This window comes from Topomyia yanbarensis, chromosome 3 (assembly GCF_030247195.1).
Source record: "Topomyia yanbarensis strain Yona2022 chromosome 3, ASM3024719v1, whole genome shotgun sequence".
Taxonomy (NCBI): Eukaryota; Metazoa; Arthropoda; class Insecta; order Diptera; family Culicidae; genus Topomyia; species Topomyia yanbarensis.
The window spans coordinates 345,756,145-345,771,292 of NC_080672.1; the positions used below are offsets into that span (position 1 = coordinate 345,756,145).

The 15,148-nt window shown below is 39.7% G+C and overlaps 1 protein-coding gene across 7 annotated transcripts in view; it reads left to right on the forward strand.

The window, feature by feature from the left end:
• The window catches only part of LOC131694102 (axotactin), a 147,694-nt gene that overhangs the window by 31,987 nt on the left and 100,559 nt on the right, over nucleotides 1–15,148 (forward strand). For all 7 annotated transcript variants that reach the window (XM_058982486.1, XM_058982493.1, XM_058982490.1 and 4 more), the window contains exon 2: nucleotides 4,813–6,140. The gene's annotated coding sequence lies outside the window, so the exon portion shown is untranslated. The remainder of the gene's footprint in view (nucleotides 1–4,812; nucleotides 6,141–15,148) is intronic.

Consider the following 15,148-nt stretch of genomic DNA (forward strand, 5'->3'; position numbering starts at 1 on the left):
ACCGTCGTTATCTGCTCATAAATACATGGTACTTGACCATTGAAACGTCTCGCTACATATCTTCACATATCGTAATTCCAAATCTATGTTTCATTTTTTTAGATTAATTCATTATTTTTAAGTTATTGACGTAAGTGCCAATATCTTATTTAAGACTTTTTTGGTGGTATTCAATGGAGAAAATAGATCGAAATGATGAGCTAAACGAAAGCAATTATGTGTAAAAGGCCCCAGAGGCAGGATTCGAACGGCCCAATGCACAAACCCTTATGTTATCCCGACAGTGATTGTGCCACTGCCTCTAGAGAACAGAGAACGGGATAATTAAATAGATCAAATGCGTTAGGTGGCACAAAACTCCGATCAACATGGGGCACGTGTCATTTGAGCCAGACGCTACTGATGGGTAGCTGCTGCGGTTGTCTCTCTCCAGCTCAACCTCAAAGAGGATATGACAACTCTGTCATTCGAATCCATTTTGGAAGCAGCACAAGGTCTTGGAGTACCATTATATATCACCAACTGGATACACGCAATGCTTAGCAACCAACATATGTGCTCAACGTAGACAAGTAGAAATAAGGAAACTGAGTCTCTGCAGATATTCTCATGGCTGTGTGCGGTCACCACTTTTATGGAACCTTGTCACCGATGGCTTATTGCGGAAACTGAATGAGTTTGGGTCTCCGATATATGGTTTCGCTGATGATTATAAAATAATTATCACTTAGATATGCATCAACACATTTTTTGATTAGATGCAGCAAGCCTTATGTGTTGTTGAGCAATGGTATATTGGGCTATAAGTTAATCCTAATAAAACATGAATGGTGCTTCGCATCGAAGGATTACAATCGGAGCTCGTCGTTGCAGTTCTTTAACTCTGAAATTATTGTCGCAGATCAAGTTAAAAACGTTGAGGTACTACTTGACTCGAAACTGAAAAAAGTAAGGGAAATACCAGGAAAGGTGGAGAAACCAAAGAAACCCAAATGGAGAGTGGATGGCGATTCGTAGAAGCTGTAGAAAAGGTTGAAAAGAAGAAAAAAAAGAAAGAAGATATTCAGCCGTGCCAGCAGAGGTATAGGGGAGACGCTCTAGTCTTCAAAGCAAATAAAGGCTTACATCACTGCGATCCTCAAAAGGGTGAGTGAAGATTCCAAGCTGAAGAAGCTAGGGGATGACGTAGTAGTAACCAGGCGCACTTAGAAAAGTGGGAGGAGAAGCGAACGTGAGACGTGAGCGAACGTTAGTTCAAGAAGCGGTTGTAGAATACAGAAATCTGGACGAGATCACAATGGAAGACGAAGTGAGGAGTGCACTAATAGAGCAATTTAACCTGGAGAAAAAGCAGGCGTCAATCAGGATGAGAAAGACGTATAGTGGTACACAGACAGCAGCGATACGCTTATCCCCAGCCGCAATCAACCAGCTTACGTCGACCGGTAAGATCGAAGTCGGATGGACGGTGTGCTCGTTACGATTTATCTCTAGAGCCACTAAACAAACGAAGAAGTGTTTCAGATGCCTCGGTCATCAGGCAAGAAACTATAGAGGCCCGGACAGATCTGACCCGTGCAGAAAATGTGGGGAGAAGGGACACATTGCTAGAGACGGCACAAGGCAACCGAAGTGTTTGTTCTGCACAAAGAACGGCGGAAAGGACCGGGAGGCTTCTTTTGCTCAGAGTACAAGAAGGGGAAGGTAGGTCAACATTGATGGAGATGACCCAGATTAATATTAATCATAGCGATATTTCACTGTAACTGTTCTGGCAGTCAACAACAGAAACGAAGTGCGATGTTGCAATTATTGCAGTGTCATACCGTGTTCCTCCCGATAGCGGTTACTTGGTGGATAGTGTAGGGATGGCGGCAATCCAAGAGATGAAAACACGAACACTTGATGATCGCTAGTATCAACGGCGTATTCGTATATAACTGTTATGCTCCCCCACGGTGGACACCAGAGCGGTTCAATCAGATGCTGGACACACTAACCAACTCGCTAGTCGGACGAACGCCGGTTGTTATAGGAGGAGATTTTAACACTTGAACCGTGGAGTGGGGTAGCAGGCTGACCAACGCAAAAGGTTACAGCTAGTCGGAATACCTGGCGAAGCTGGATGTAAGACTGTGCAACGAAGGTTCCGCTAACACATTCCGTAAAGATGGCCGGGAATCCATCATCGACGTATCATTCCGTAGTGATAGATAACATGAAACGGCGAGTCAGTGAGCAGTACACACATAGCAACCCCCTAGCAATCCAGGGTCGGTGGAATGGAATAGTAACGTGGAGAGTATGGACTGGCGAGCGGAAGAGGATTTCGGACTTCGACAAGAACCTTTTTGTGGAAACACTTCGTGCTGACAACCTCGCTCCATTCCGAATGACGATGAGCAGTCGGAAATATTAGAGAGGGCGTGTGATGTAACAATGCCGAGAAAAATGAAGCTGAGAAACTGCTGACATCCGGCGTATTAGTGGAACGAAAGGTTCAGCATCATCCGGGCTGCCTGCCTAAAAGCCAGAAGAAGTCGAAATCGTCAGCTTTGCAGATAACGTTCCTGATGATAACCGGTGAGACTCTTGAGGAGGTGGCGATGCTGACGGCAGAGACTACACACATCGTGGAAACCTGGATGGCTGACGTCAAGTTGCAGCTGGCTCACCACAAGAAAGAGGTAGTTGTGGTTAGAAACTGTAAAAAATTCAGCATGTCGAGATCAGCGTCGAGGGACAATCCATCCCATCGATGCGTGCGTTGAAGCACCTGGATGTGATGGTCGACGATCGGTTAAATTACAACAGCAATGTCGACTATGTATGTGAAAAGGTTGCAAGGACAACTAACGCATTAGCAAGGATCATACCGAATCACGGAGGAGCAAGAGGCAGCACGAGACGTCTCCTGGCAGGTGTCTCATCCTTAATACTGAGGTATGGCGTACCGGCCTGTGCTGCTGCACTGAAATCAAAGCGGAACCGGGCAAAGTTAACAAGTTTCGCCTTATGGCTGTTCATGTCGCAAGTGCGTACAAAACGATATCGTCGGAAGCGATAATTGTCGCGATGATTCCCATCTGCATCATCCTGGCTGAGGACGTGGAATGCTACCAGCGGAAAAATGCACGTAATGCAAGGAGACGGGTCCGGGCGGACTCATTGGCTAAGTGGCAGCAAGAGTGGGACAACGCTGAAAAAGGAAGGTGAACCCATCGACTCATCCCAAATGTATCTGCTCGAGTACGTAGGAAACATGGAAAGATGAACTTCCATTTGACGCAGTTTTTGTCCAGGCACGGATGTTTTCGGAAATACCTGCATCGGTTTGGACATGCTTCGTCACCCCTTTGCTCGGAGTGTGTGGGCGTGCAAGAGACACCGGAACACTTGGTATTTGAATGCCCTGGGTTCGAAGAAGTTCGTAAGGGTATGCCTGGTGTGAGAGTGGACAATATTGTCGAAGAGATGTGCCACGACGAGCATATCTGGGACGCTGTCAACAGGCTGGTTACGAGTATACTCTCCGAGCTGCAGAGTGGCAAAGGGATCAACAAAATAGCGCCATAGGCTAGAACGCGTCCGGGAAACCACAAAACGGGTTTCTGGAGAAATTCCGCCGCCGGGGAACTCTCCGACGGTATAGACTTGGTCCATCTCCGGTATCAGTTGAGTAGTACGCGACAGAGTGAACCGGACGTCAGGCAACACCGGAATCACCGGACCGACCTCGACAGCCCACCAAGGATTAGACCGTGTCGAATAGCTAGCAGTGGGTCGTTGGGGCGCCAGTCAGGGAGGCCAGACCTACCGATTTATCGGTAGTCCACCCGATTTTGGTCTTCCATACCGATTCACAGACGGCCAGGGGAAAACTACCGATATTTTGTTATCCCTTCCGAAAACTACCGATTTTTATTGATTTTGGACACATCCTACTCAACATTCATTTTTGGGTTGGATTTGGTCTCAGATCTGTGTTTTCAGTATTTTACAATACACTATGTTGACTAAGACTTTGATGTAGTTCCGTGGGGAAGAGGAGCTTAAAAAGAGTAAAAAGAGTAAGGAGAATACTCTGCAGGCCAGGATTTTGAATACTTTTAAACCTGACTATTAACAAACAGTCATTTTGGGATTTCGACGAACTGAATCGCATGGTATATGACACTTGTCCCTCCGGCCCTCGGTTAAAAATCGATTTTTGGAGTGATTGGCCTGGTTGCACAGCCTTTCTCTGTATGAGAAAGGCAAAAAAAATTACAATAAGTTAAGGACGAAATGACATGTTTATGAAATGAAAAAAAACGATTTAAAAGGCCGGATAAGTCTGCACAAGTTCTTATGAATGTCATGAAGCGAGAGGGTCGAGTGCATCCAATAATTGAGCCAACCTTTGAAACCATTGCTAAATATATGTAAACAACTGTCCTATTATTTTTATGATGGCGACATAATACTCGAAAAAGAAAGCAAACTTAATATACTTTGTTTAAAACTATCCAAACAAGCATTCCGCGATATTATTTTGCAAGCTTCAGTAATACAAGTGATCTTTATACTGCCAATCTGGCTGGTTGAATGTTCCAAACTGACGCTATACCGTTGCAGTAAATAACAAAACTATCATCCAGACTTGTATAAAACATCTCGAATGCAGACGCACGAGTCCACTACAGTTGCATCAGTACAATTTAATAATATTATAGGTATATAAATTTATTCATCTTCAAAATCACCTTCCACCGGCAGCGTCAATCTTTCAATTCCGCTTCTGATACTATAATTTTATACTTTACTCTCCAGCTCCATAGGTCCGGCATTTCTCAACACAAAACCGCATTCATTCAGTGCCGTGCCCTGTGACAGGCAAGATCAACCCAAGCCTAAGTCTGCCGGACGAATCACAACGGCAGTGACAGCGTGTAATTCACCCTGCAAAACCGTAACGGGCAGTAAAATCACACCGCATCGCAACAACCAGTGTAGTTAGTGCTCAATCACAAAAATCGCGTCGATCAGCAGAGTAGTCCGCCGCCGTGTTCGCTATAGTGATCAAAAGTGTTAGGCCTTGAGCTTCAACCTCGGATTAGAAGAAGTACGACAACCAGTTGCTGCTGACTTCCATCCAGCCGAGTTGATGAACTTAAATTGAAAATTGTTCTCATCATTCAATTGTGCAGTCCGTTGGAAGAAAGAGCGCATTCTCCAGGAGCTCGAAGAAGAAGAGAAGCAGCAAAAACATCGCATTGAAGGCGGAAATTCCGCGACGATGACCCAACTCAGTGTACAACGGTTCAGGTTGGAAAAGTGATACGCCGGAAACATACGGGTATGTGTGTAAAAGAAGATACTAGGAAAAAGCCACGTAAATGCTGACAATTGAAATTGTTTGCTTTTCCAAAAGTTTTTCCGTTTTGTGCGGTGTAAAAGCTAGTCAGTCAACAGGCAGCGGTGCTGAAATATAACAAGAAAGTGAAAAAGTGCTGCACGACAAATAAATGCTCCCAGTCACACGGTGAGTGAGTCAATATCACTGTTCACGCCGCATTCGAGCTGAGATCCTTTCCTGTTGATAAGAAGGAAGATATTAATGGGAAGATAAAAGAGTGCGATAAGGGGGAAAAAAGTGTGGTGACAAGTGTCAGTACAACTGAAATAAAGTGGGATATAAGAATAGTGAGGTCAAAGCAAAGAATTTTGCTTCTGCTTGGAAGATCTACCCCCGGTGCAAGCTTTTCCAGTGGATGCGAGGTGAATGCCAAGCACAGGAAGTGTTTGATAGCCACTCGTGTGAAAGTGAGAAGAGTTTGAGTTGTGAATTGTGGTGGAAAAATCTACCCATCTTGTCAAGGGATTATTTCCGGTCATAATTCCATAGAGACCACGGAGAGCAAACAGCACCAGTAGTTTTGTGGTCATCCCAGGATATACCACAGAACAGCACGTTACAGCATCCAAGCAGTCTTCAAAGTGCGACCGGTGTGTATGTGTGTCTGTGTCGTTGCCTGGGACATCATCTTGTTGACTCACACACAAACTGCTGGAGACAGTTCCGAGAAGGCAAACGAACCAAGTCATCCGGAACATATTGCCGGCAATCGTTTGAGTAAGAAGCAGTAAACGGACAAAAGGTAAGCAACCAAAGAATATTTTGCTGTCGAATGGGATATGTATTCTGAGCACTGTCGGTTGTGATTGGTATTTTGAGTGAAGGGTCATTATGAGGATTTTTTTTTGGGAACGCTATCAGCCAAAAACAGCATTTTAAATTAAACACAAATTTGAATCCTAGGATTCGGATTGATGGATTGGATGATGAACGCTCCACATTCCGATGTTTACGGGTTAATCATTTGGAGCTATACGCATGGTTATAATTTGATTTTAATTTACATAAGATTTGGTCACCCCATTGCACAGTTTAAAACGCGAAAAAACGTGATCGTTTTGAATAACCTCGGAATGGTTTGTTATAGCGATGAATTTATGATAATGAGATGCCCCACCTTTTTGCCTTTCTCATATATTAAGTCAAAAGTTTGATGATTAATCCTCCCAAGCGAGATTCAAAATTTATTTCTCGTATAATTAGAGATAGCGAGTTGGTGTATTCTGCAAAGTTTTAGTAAATTCTGCTACAAGAACCTTTACTGTAGGTGGTAATAATCTATATTTTATAATCTTTGAGATATAGAGAATTATTAGAGAAAATACCGAAAAAATCAATTTTTTCATCATAATTCCTTTCCAAGATTTTTCGGAAGTTCAAAATGTTCTACAAAACTATCACAATTAATGGAATACAATATTTTGTTGAAGGAAGCAACTTAATGTGTTGAGCAGTTTCTGGTATATTTACGATTTTTGTTCGAAAAATGGCCTACTTTGCACTCAAATAACTCATGAACGGACAAAAACAGGCAGACCACTCAGTATGCATTTGAAAGTAGAAGAAAGATGCTACAAGGTTCTGTATGAATCACTTGTACCCGTTTGTATCCATGGCTCTGGTAGCAGGATTTAAAGAATATCATTTAGCAGTCTAGAATATTTATACGAAACATATTTAGTAAAGCTGTTTAGATAAAGTAGTGGTACCTTCGGCAAAGTGCTGGCGAAGACTACATAGTAAGAAGACTGATATCTCTTTTTCCCCCATACAAACGAGAAGCGACAGAGGTTACATCACCTCTATTGAAGGAAGGTAGGAAACTTAATGTAAAAGTGTATATGTGTCTGTGCATCACTATGGGAAGTACCACCTTTACCCGCAAGTGGCATTGCTGTTGCTGTCTCCCGATTCTGGACAGAGTTGCCAGTCTTCTTGATATGCAGTCTTCAGTGCTGGGGAATGTTCTTGTTAAAAACATTGCAAATCATACAGGCTTGAACCTTCGTTTGAACTGATCACAAATCTTGATAGCTCTGGTTTACCTAGAGTTTTTCAACAGCAACAGTCTTTCTCAAGACTACCTACTTTTTCTACTCAATCAGTCTTTTTCAAGACTAAAACATTTTTCAAAAACAATTCAGCCTGAAGAAATATTTAATTCTTCCAACATTCCTGGGTCCTCCCAGAAAGGCCGTGTGCCAAAAATTAAAGCTAAACGTAAAAGGGTGGCTTCTCCACCCGATAATTGCAGCAACTCATTCGATGTTTTATCCGAATGTGATGATAACGAAATCTTTAAATTTCCTCGCATTGTGCACAATGCCAATGCGCAGAAAAAGTAATCACCTTCGCCGATAACAGTGATGATCTCCGACTTCAAAGCCTTTCGAACTGAGCTTTCGACGTTCCTTCCGGACGTGAAAATCTCTTTTCAGATTGGTCGAAGAGGAGAATGTCGAGTTACAGCGGAGGAATTGATTGGCCACAAACGACTACTCCAGTATCTTACGGAGAAGTTATATAAATTTTATTCATATGATTTCAAGACAGATAGACCATTCAAGGCTATCTTGAAAGGACTACCACAATGTCAAAGTTTGGATGAAATATCCAACAAATTGAAAAATTTACTTGGCTTTTCTCCTTTACGAGTTATTCTTATGAAGAGAAAGGCTAGCGGGAATAACACGCCGCTCTGGAATTATCCAGGAGCTTTATTTAATTCATTTTAACCGTAATGAGGTTAATAATTTGAAAGTATTTGAAAAAGCACGTTTTATGTTCCACGGGCGAGTAAAGTGGAAACATTATAGACGACATGGGGGCAGAATCCAAAATCTGACCCAGTGTCGTAGATGCCAAGGATTTGGGCACGGCACAAAAAAATGTCATTTGGATTCCAAATGTATGATCTGTGGTAATAAATTGCACACGAAAGATACTTGTCCGGTGAAAAAACAACAAAAAGTTTCAAATGCGCTAATTGTAGCGAAAATCATACATCGAATTTCTGGGGTTGTCCTGTTCGAGAAAAAATTATAAATTCTCGTTCTAGACAACAAAAACAACAAATAAAAAATGTACCTACTTCATCAGGTACACTTCAAGAAAACTCGTCCAAACGAGTTAATCCGATTCAAAATAGATTAACAACTTCTTCTACCTCCGTCACACCATCCTACAATGGTGTGTCATCTTATGCTTCAGTGGCAGGTAACAAGGCCAAAATAACGGCTACCAGTACCACTACAAACTCGTTTGCACCCAACGCTTCCTTTAGTCCAATGTATCTAGGTAGCGTAACGGAAGAAAAATTAAAATACTTGCAGGACTCTATGTTACCTATTATGATTGCTATGTTAAATTCTACCTCCATGTTTGAAGCTTTTCAAGCGGGGTGGGAATTTGCTCACAAAATTGTAATGAAATTAAAGTATAACAATGACTTTAAATAATCATTTAAATTTATTAAATTGGAATGCTCGTTCATTAAAAACGTCCGAAGACGAATTTTTCACCTTCTTGAGGATACATAATGTGCATATAGCCGTTGCGACCGAAACTTTTTTTTAAACCAAATATTAAATTGAAGAGTAACTCTAATTTTGTTATTCATCGATTTGGTCGAATTGTTGGATTCGGAGGAGGAATCGCAATAGCGGTTAATCGCAGGATCAAGCATTCCGTTATGCCGTCTCTTGACACCAAGGTGATCGAGAGTTTGGGTATTGAAGTTGAAATTGATCTTGGTATCATTTTTTGGTATCATTTTTATTGCCTTTTCAGTGCACTGGCGAGCAAATTAATTTATTGAAAGGATACTTACAAAAACATACATGAAATCGGTCGAAATTCTTCATAATCGGTGATTTTAACGCCAAACACCGAGCCTGGAATAATGCTCAAAGCAATTCCAACGGTAAACTACTTTTTAATGATTGCTCTGCTGGTTATTATTCAATTTTATTCCCGAATGGACCTACGTGCTATTCGTCTGTAAGGAATCCATCAACAATTGATTTGGTTTTGCCAGATCAAAGTCACCTTTGTAGCGAATTGATTACACATCCTGACTTTAATTCTGATCATCTTCCAGTAACTTTTTCACTTTCTCAAGAAGCTGTTTCCAATCAGTGTTCAACTATCACAAAGCGAATTGGGAAAGGTACAAAACTTATACTGAGAATAATTTTAATGATGACCTTGATTTACAAAATAAAGCTGACATTGATACGGCATTACAAAATATAAGTATATCTATAGTTGATGCTAGAAATTTATCACAACACAGGAAAAATTTAATACTCCTATTATTGACGACTTCTGATTCGCTTGAAGAATGTTCGAAGACGTCAATATCAACGTTTTCGTGATCCTGCTATGAAATGTATCTATCAGGATCTACAAAAAGAAATTAAGCATAGATTCACACTCTTAAGAAATGAAAATTTCGCGAAAGAGGTTGAACAAATCAAGCCAAATTCTAAACCTTTCTGGAAACTTTCTAAGGTTTTTAAGAAACCTCAGAAACCAATTCCAGCTTTGAAGGAAGGTGACCACATACTTCTTTCAAACGAAGAAAAAGCTCAAAAACTTGCTTAGCAGTTTGAAAGCGTCCATAATTTTAATCTCAACGTTGTGAGTCCTATTGAAACCGAAGTCTTACAAAAATATGAAAACGTTTCAAATCATGTATTGTCTCTAGACGATATTGTTGAAACAAACTATGATAAGATCAAATCCATCATGAAAAAGTTAAAAATATGAAAGCTCTAGGTTATGATGGAATTTTCAACATTTTTTTAAAAACCTTACCGAAATAACCATGAGAAAACTTGGTCAAAATATTCAACAAATGTTTTGAATTAGCATACTTCCCCGAAAGACGGAAAAATACCAAGGTTATTACTATTTTGAAGCCAGATAAAAACCCAGCAGAAGCATCTAGCTATCGACCAATTAGTTTACACTCTTCTATTAGTAAATTTTTTGAAAAAATCATCCTAACTAGATGATGTCACATATCAATGAGAATTCTATTTTTTCTGAGCAGTTTGGATTTCGTATTGGACATTCAACTACTCATCAACTTTTGAGAGTAACTAACATGATAAAGGCAAATATCTCAGAGGGCTATTCCACTGGAGTTGCTCTTCTAGCCATCGAAAAGCTTTCGACAGTGTTTGGCACAAAGGATTAATTGCCAAAATGTGGAATTTCAATTTTCCAATTTACATAATAAGGATAATTAAAAATTATCTTACTAACCGTACTGTACAGGTTTCTTATCAGAATTGTAAATCTAATAAGCTACTCGTAAAAGCAGGTATTCTGCAAGAGTCAAGCGTCGCACCTCTGATCTCCAAATCTACCTACATGCTGTAAAAATTCACTTTCTGTGATGATACTAGCATCTCAGCCACTGGTAGGAGTCTTCGACTGCAACTAAGCTTGAATATTTTCAATGATTACCTGAAAAAATGGAAAATTTCCACTAATGCAACAAAAACAATTGATTGTGTTTCCGCATAAGCCAAGAGCTTCGTACTATACTTTATCGCTATATAGTGCACAGACTGGAAAGATCGACTTATCGCTCCGAAAGTCACCGTACGAATGACTTGCGCTTTCTAATGGGTATTCAATGTACAGCTATATTTCGTTTTCACATTCGCATAATACAATAAATACTTATATGAATATTGACTACCGTATATTGAAACCGAGAAGAGGTTTTCGAAACATCGCACAGCGGCCGGAGGCCGGACAAAACCAAGGTTTCGAATATTCATATATTTCATATATTTTATTTTTCGAAGATAGATAATAGATAAAATTGAATAACATATTCTCAGAATTTTGTAGCCGTTGAATGAGGTTTAAATTTTTGATGGCAATATAAACGTCGCTATTTCAGGCAATTCTTATGATTTTCATTTTTGCATTCACGGTAGGGGAGAGTGAGGACACTTGATCCTTGGATTTCCTGGCCATGTCTCATAATCTGTACGCATAAAGTTATCACAATATAAAAAGAAAATGAAATATTTGCTCGTTTATGATGTTTAAAAAACAAATCTGATGTATTACATTTCGCTTGGAAAAGTTGCGTAATATTTTAGAAAATATGTGTTTAAATCCAAATCGAAGATCTTTTTACAAATTTTTTGAACGGTTGTATGAGATCGTCGAACTAATTATTTATGAATATTTTCAAGTACGATTACTTTCTAAGGGCTTTTGTCTAGAAAAACACGTTTTTCGAATAAAAGTGTCACAACACATACAAAAAAATTTAAAGTTTGTTCCCCTCATACAACAGGTATCCTTCATCCCTGTAACACTGGGTAGTCTTGATCCCTATCGTTAGTTCTCTCAAATACTTTTGAAATGTATAGAAAGAGAAAAACATCATTTTCATAAAATGCCTGACACTATTAATTGATCTAAAATGTTTTTTCCGTGAACAAATCATGGTATAAGTTATTGAAAGTTTGAAAAACCAGTTAAACAGCACTAATTTACCGCAAATACTTGTCTTGACTTTCAACTGTGGTTAAAGTTGTCGTGCATCTAAAAAGGTAGACTCATTAATTAATTTGTCAGGATAGGTGGTTAGCCGAACTTTCGTGTCTATAAGGCATAGTGTGCTTTGTTTCTTTAGCCCAAGTAGGCGGGGGATCAAGTTACCACACATTTTTACAAAAACCTCGTTTTGGCATGATTTTCAAAACTGTTCATATTACTGACAGAACATAGTATTCGGATTTACACATTATTCATAGCTTTTACAATTAGAATTAACTACAAGATGTTGAATTTTGTAATTAAAATTTTTATTTCATTGAAAAGTTATGAGAAAAAAATAAAAGTGGGATCAAGCGTACCCACTCTCCTCTATCTATGTTCACTTCAAAAACATGCTACTCTTCCAATTTTGATTCGATTTAAGCACAACTAGTTTCAATTTAAACGGAATTTAAAAAACTTTATTTTATCGTTTCAAAAGGTTGGCCAAATTTGTTTCGAACAGTGATTTGATTTTACAAATATATTTTAGGTTGTCTGATAGCGAATTCATTTTTCACACATCTGTTCTGTACAAGCAGGTGAAACAGTTCGAAACGGTCACTTATTATACATTCTATGGGAAATCATCTTTACTTTTCGAATTTCAGGCTCTTATTTTGCCCGGAGAGGCTTAAAATCGACATTTTTAAATGATTGCTAATATGGAGGCGCATGGTTATTAGAGCAAAATAACTACCGAATAAAACGTAAACAAAACTTTATATAGAGATTTTAAGTATGTTTTGTTGCAATTAATATGTTGTTATTGATATAGCCAATTAGTAAAACAAGATTTATCCTAAAAATGGTATTAAGCTAATAAGAAAGGTTCGATAACACTGTATTGAAAAATATCTAATTTTCATAACTTTGGACATTAAAAATGAACTCAGCACCCCAAAATTTCCTTCACATGTGATTCTTAACCTGATTAAGCATTAATTTTGGTTTTGTCCGACTTTTGTTCGAAGACCCGCCACTGTGCATCGCGCAGCTAACACTTGAGTTGCAGAGAACTCCAGTAGATCCAATTCCCAGTAGGACTTCGTAAAGATAAATGTTAAATGTTTTGACGGATTCCGGTTTCTGTTTTAGTGGGCGCTGCTCTCATTTGAGTGTTGATCAGGAGCGTCGGCGAGTCAGTGACTTTAGGAAGTTTCAGTGATGTATAAGTTGCCAGTTTCGAGAAGAATTGTCATGGAAGAGAGTAGCGTTCGTCAGTCGACAGTTCTTCAGGTTCGTGTGGGCCCTGGAAGCAAATGGAGGAGCTGCTTTACTTGACCAATACCAGATAAGTGTACGTATTGATGTGTCAACTCCCGTCTGGGTGAATACAGATCAACAATATAAATAAATGGTGGAGTACTGTGTGTCTACTACCCAATCAAGCATACGTTCGGGTAATATTTAAAAGCATACTGTAAAGTTCACTTCAGTTTTTTGATTGTTCGGAGATTGTTTCAGAAATCTCGTTATTTGTTATTTTTAATGTTTATGCATAATTCACTCAAATGTGTGAGGTAAAAACGTATGTCATGAAAGCAATTAATTAAAGTTTCATGATACATTAAATACGCGTCAATTACAAGCGCACTTATTCGTGGTAAGGAATCGAAAGTTTGATCATAATACTGGTATCAATTTGATGCTCGTATTATGATTTAACAAGCACCGTTCACGGGAAAATGACCTCGGAATGTATCGTTCGTCTCTCTCATTCTGAAATGGGTCATTAGAAAATCGGCAGAGCCAACACTTAGTAAATCCCGGAATCAAGTTGTTTACATGAAGTAACCTTATGAGATTTTTTTTCAGAATACCGCTGCCGGCCAGTGAGATTTAGAAGTAAGCACTTGGTGATCCACTGATAGCAACTGCAGCGCGAGTGATCGAATTTGCACATACTGAATGTGTTTAATAATAATTCTCAGACCTTTCGTGCAATCGAAAATTGTTCACAGTTACTAAGAAAACAGAGGCGCTCATCTCACCCTACATAGCGATAGGCCTTGTGGTTCACCTATCCGATCAACCAATGTTCTTTGCATTGTTAACGCTAGACCAGCGAGAAACCATTCCCCATCCGAACGGTTAAAGGTCTTGTGATCTCAATAGCTTAACAGAACATTCCACCGTTTTCGCTAGTGTGAGCTGACTCAGCTCACAGATCCAATCAGACAAGTGGCGAAACCAGCCAGAAGCCGCACGCTTCTGATACTGCATTTTCGTTTAATTAAACTTCAATTAAATTCGACCGACTGGAAAAGAGACGCTTCACTTGCCGACCAACGACTCGGGGTTCTAGACGTATTCTTACCAAGTGGGTGTAGATTGGCGGATAAAAGACACAACACGACGGCATCCCTGTCCATTGGGTATTAAGCTTTCGCTCAGGTACTGTTGGAAGGACAGAAGTAACCATCGAATGAAGCAGTAAAAGATAGAATTAAAACATGTTAACAATCATCCTAGCAGTGGAATATTGCCTGGACATTTGAAAAAAATGCCATGGGCAAATTTCACGCCGATGTTTTTAGATAACATTAAACTATTTTATTCGCATGAACCCCTCGAAATATTTTATAGTTTTTGGACGATTACAAAGCTACATTTTACTTAAAGAAAGTCAGAAACGAAGCAACCATCTCTGCGCTTCGAAGAATAGGGCAGAGTAAGATTAAACAATCAACCGTGCATAGATAGAACCCGTTGATGGTACATAGCCACAGCAGATCCAAAAAGATGGGCAATGTACCGAATGCCACTGCCATGCGATAAGGCGATATTTTGGTGTTCGGTGAAACAATTATTCGAACCGGTTGTGGAATCTCGATAGGTTTACCATCTATTGCACTACTGGTTCGCTTCGACGATCAATTAAGAGATTGGTTTTGTGGTTTTACTCGCTATTATATTAGGCGATGGAGAACAGTTGAAAGTGCCTCTTTGCTTAACTCGCTTAATTGGAGCTACAAATAACACAACCACGATGTTGAACACTAAAAAATGGTCGATTGGTTGTTCGATGCTAGCATACCACCACTAAGAGACAAAGAGTCCGTTGCTAATACTCAAGCCTGAAATGGAAAATTACCAACGTTTCAAACATTAAATTTGAAACAAAACCTCAAATTATGACCGCATTTCAATCCATGCAGACGAAATGCGCAAATCATT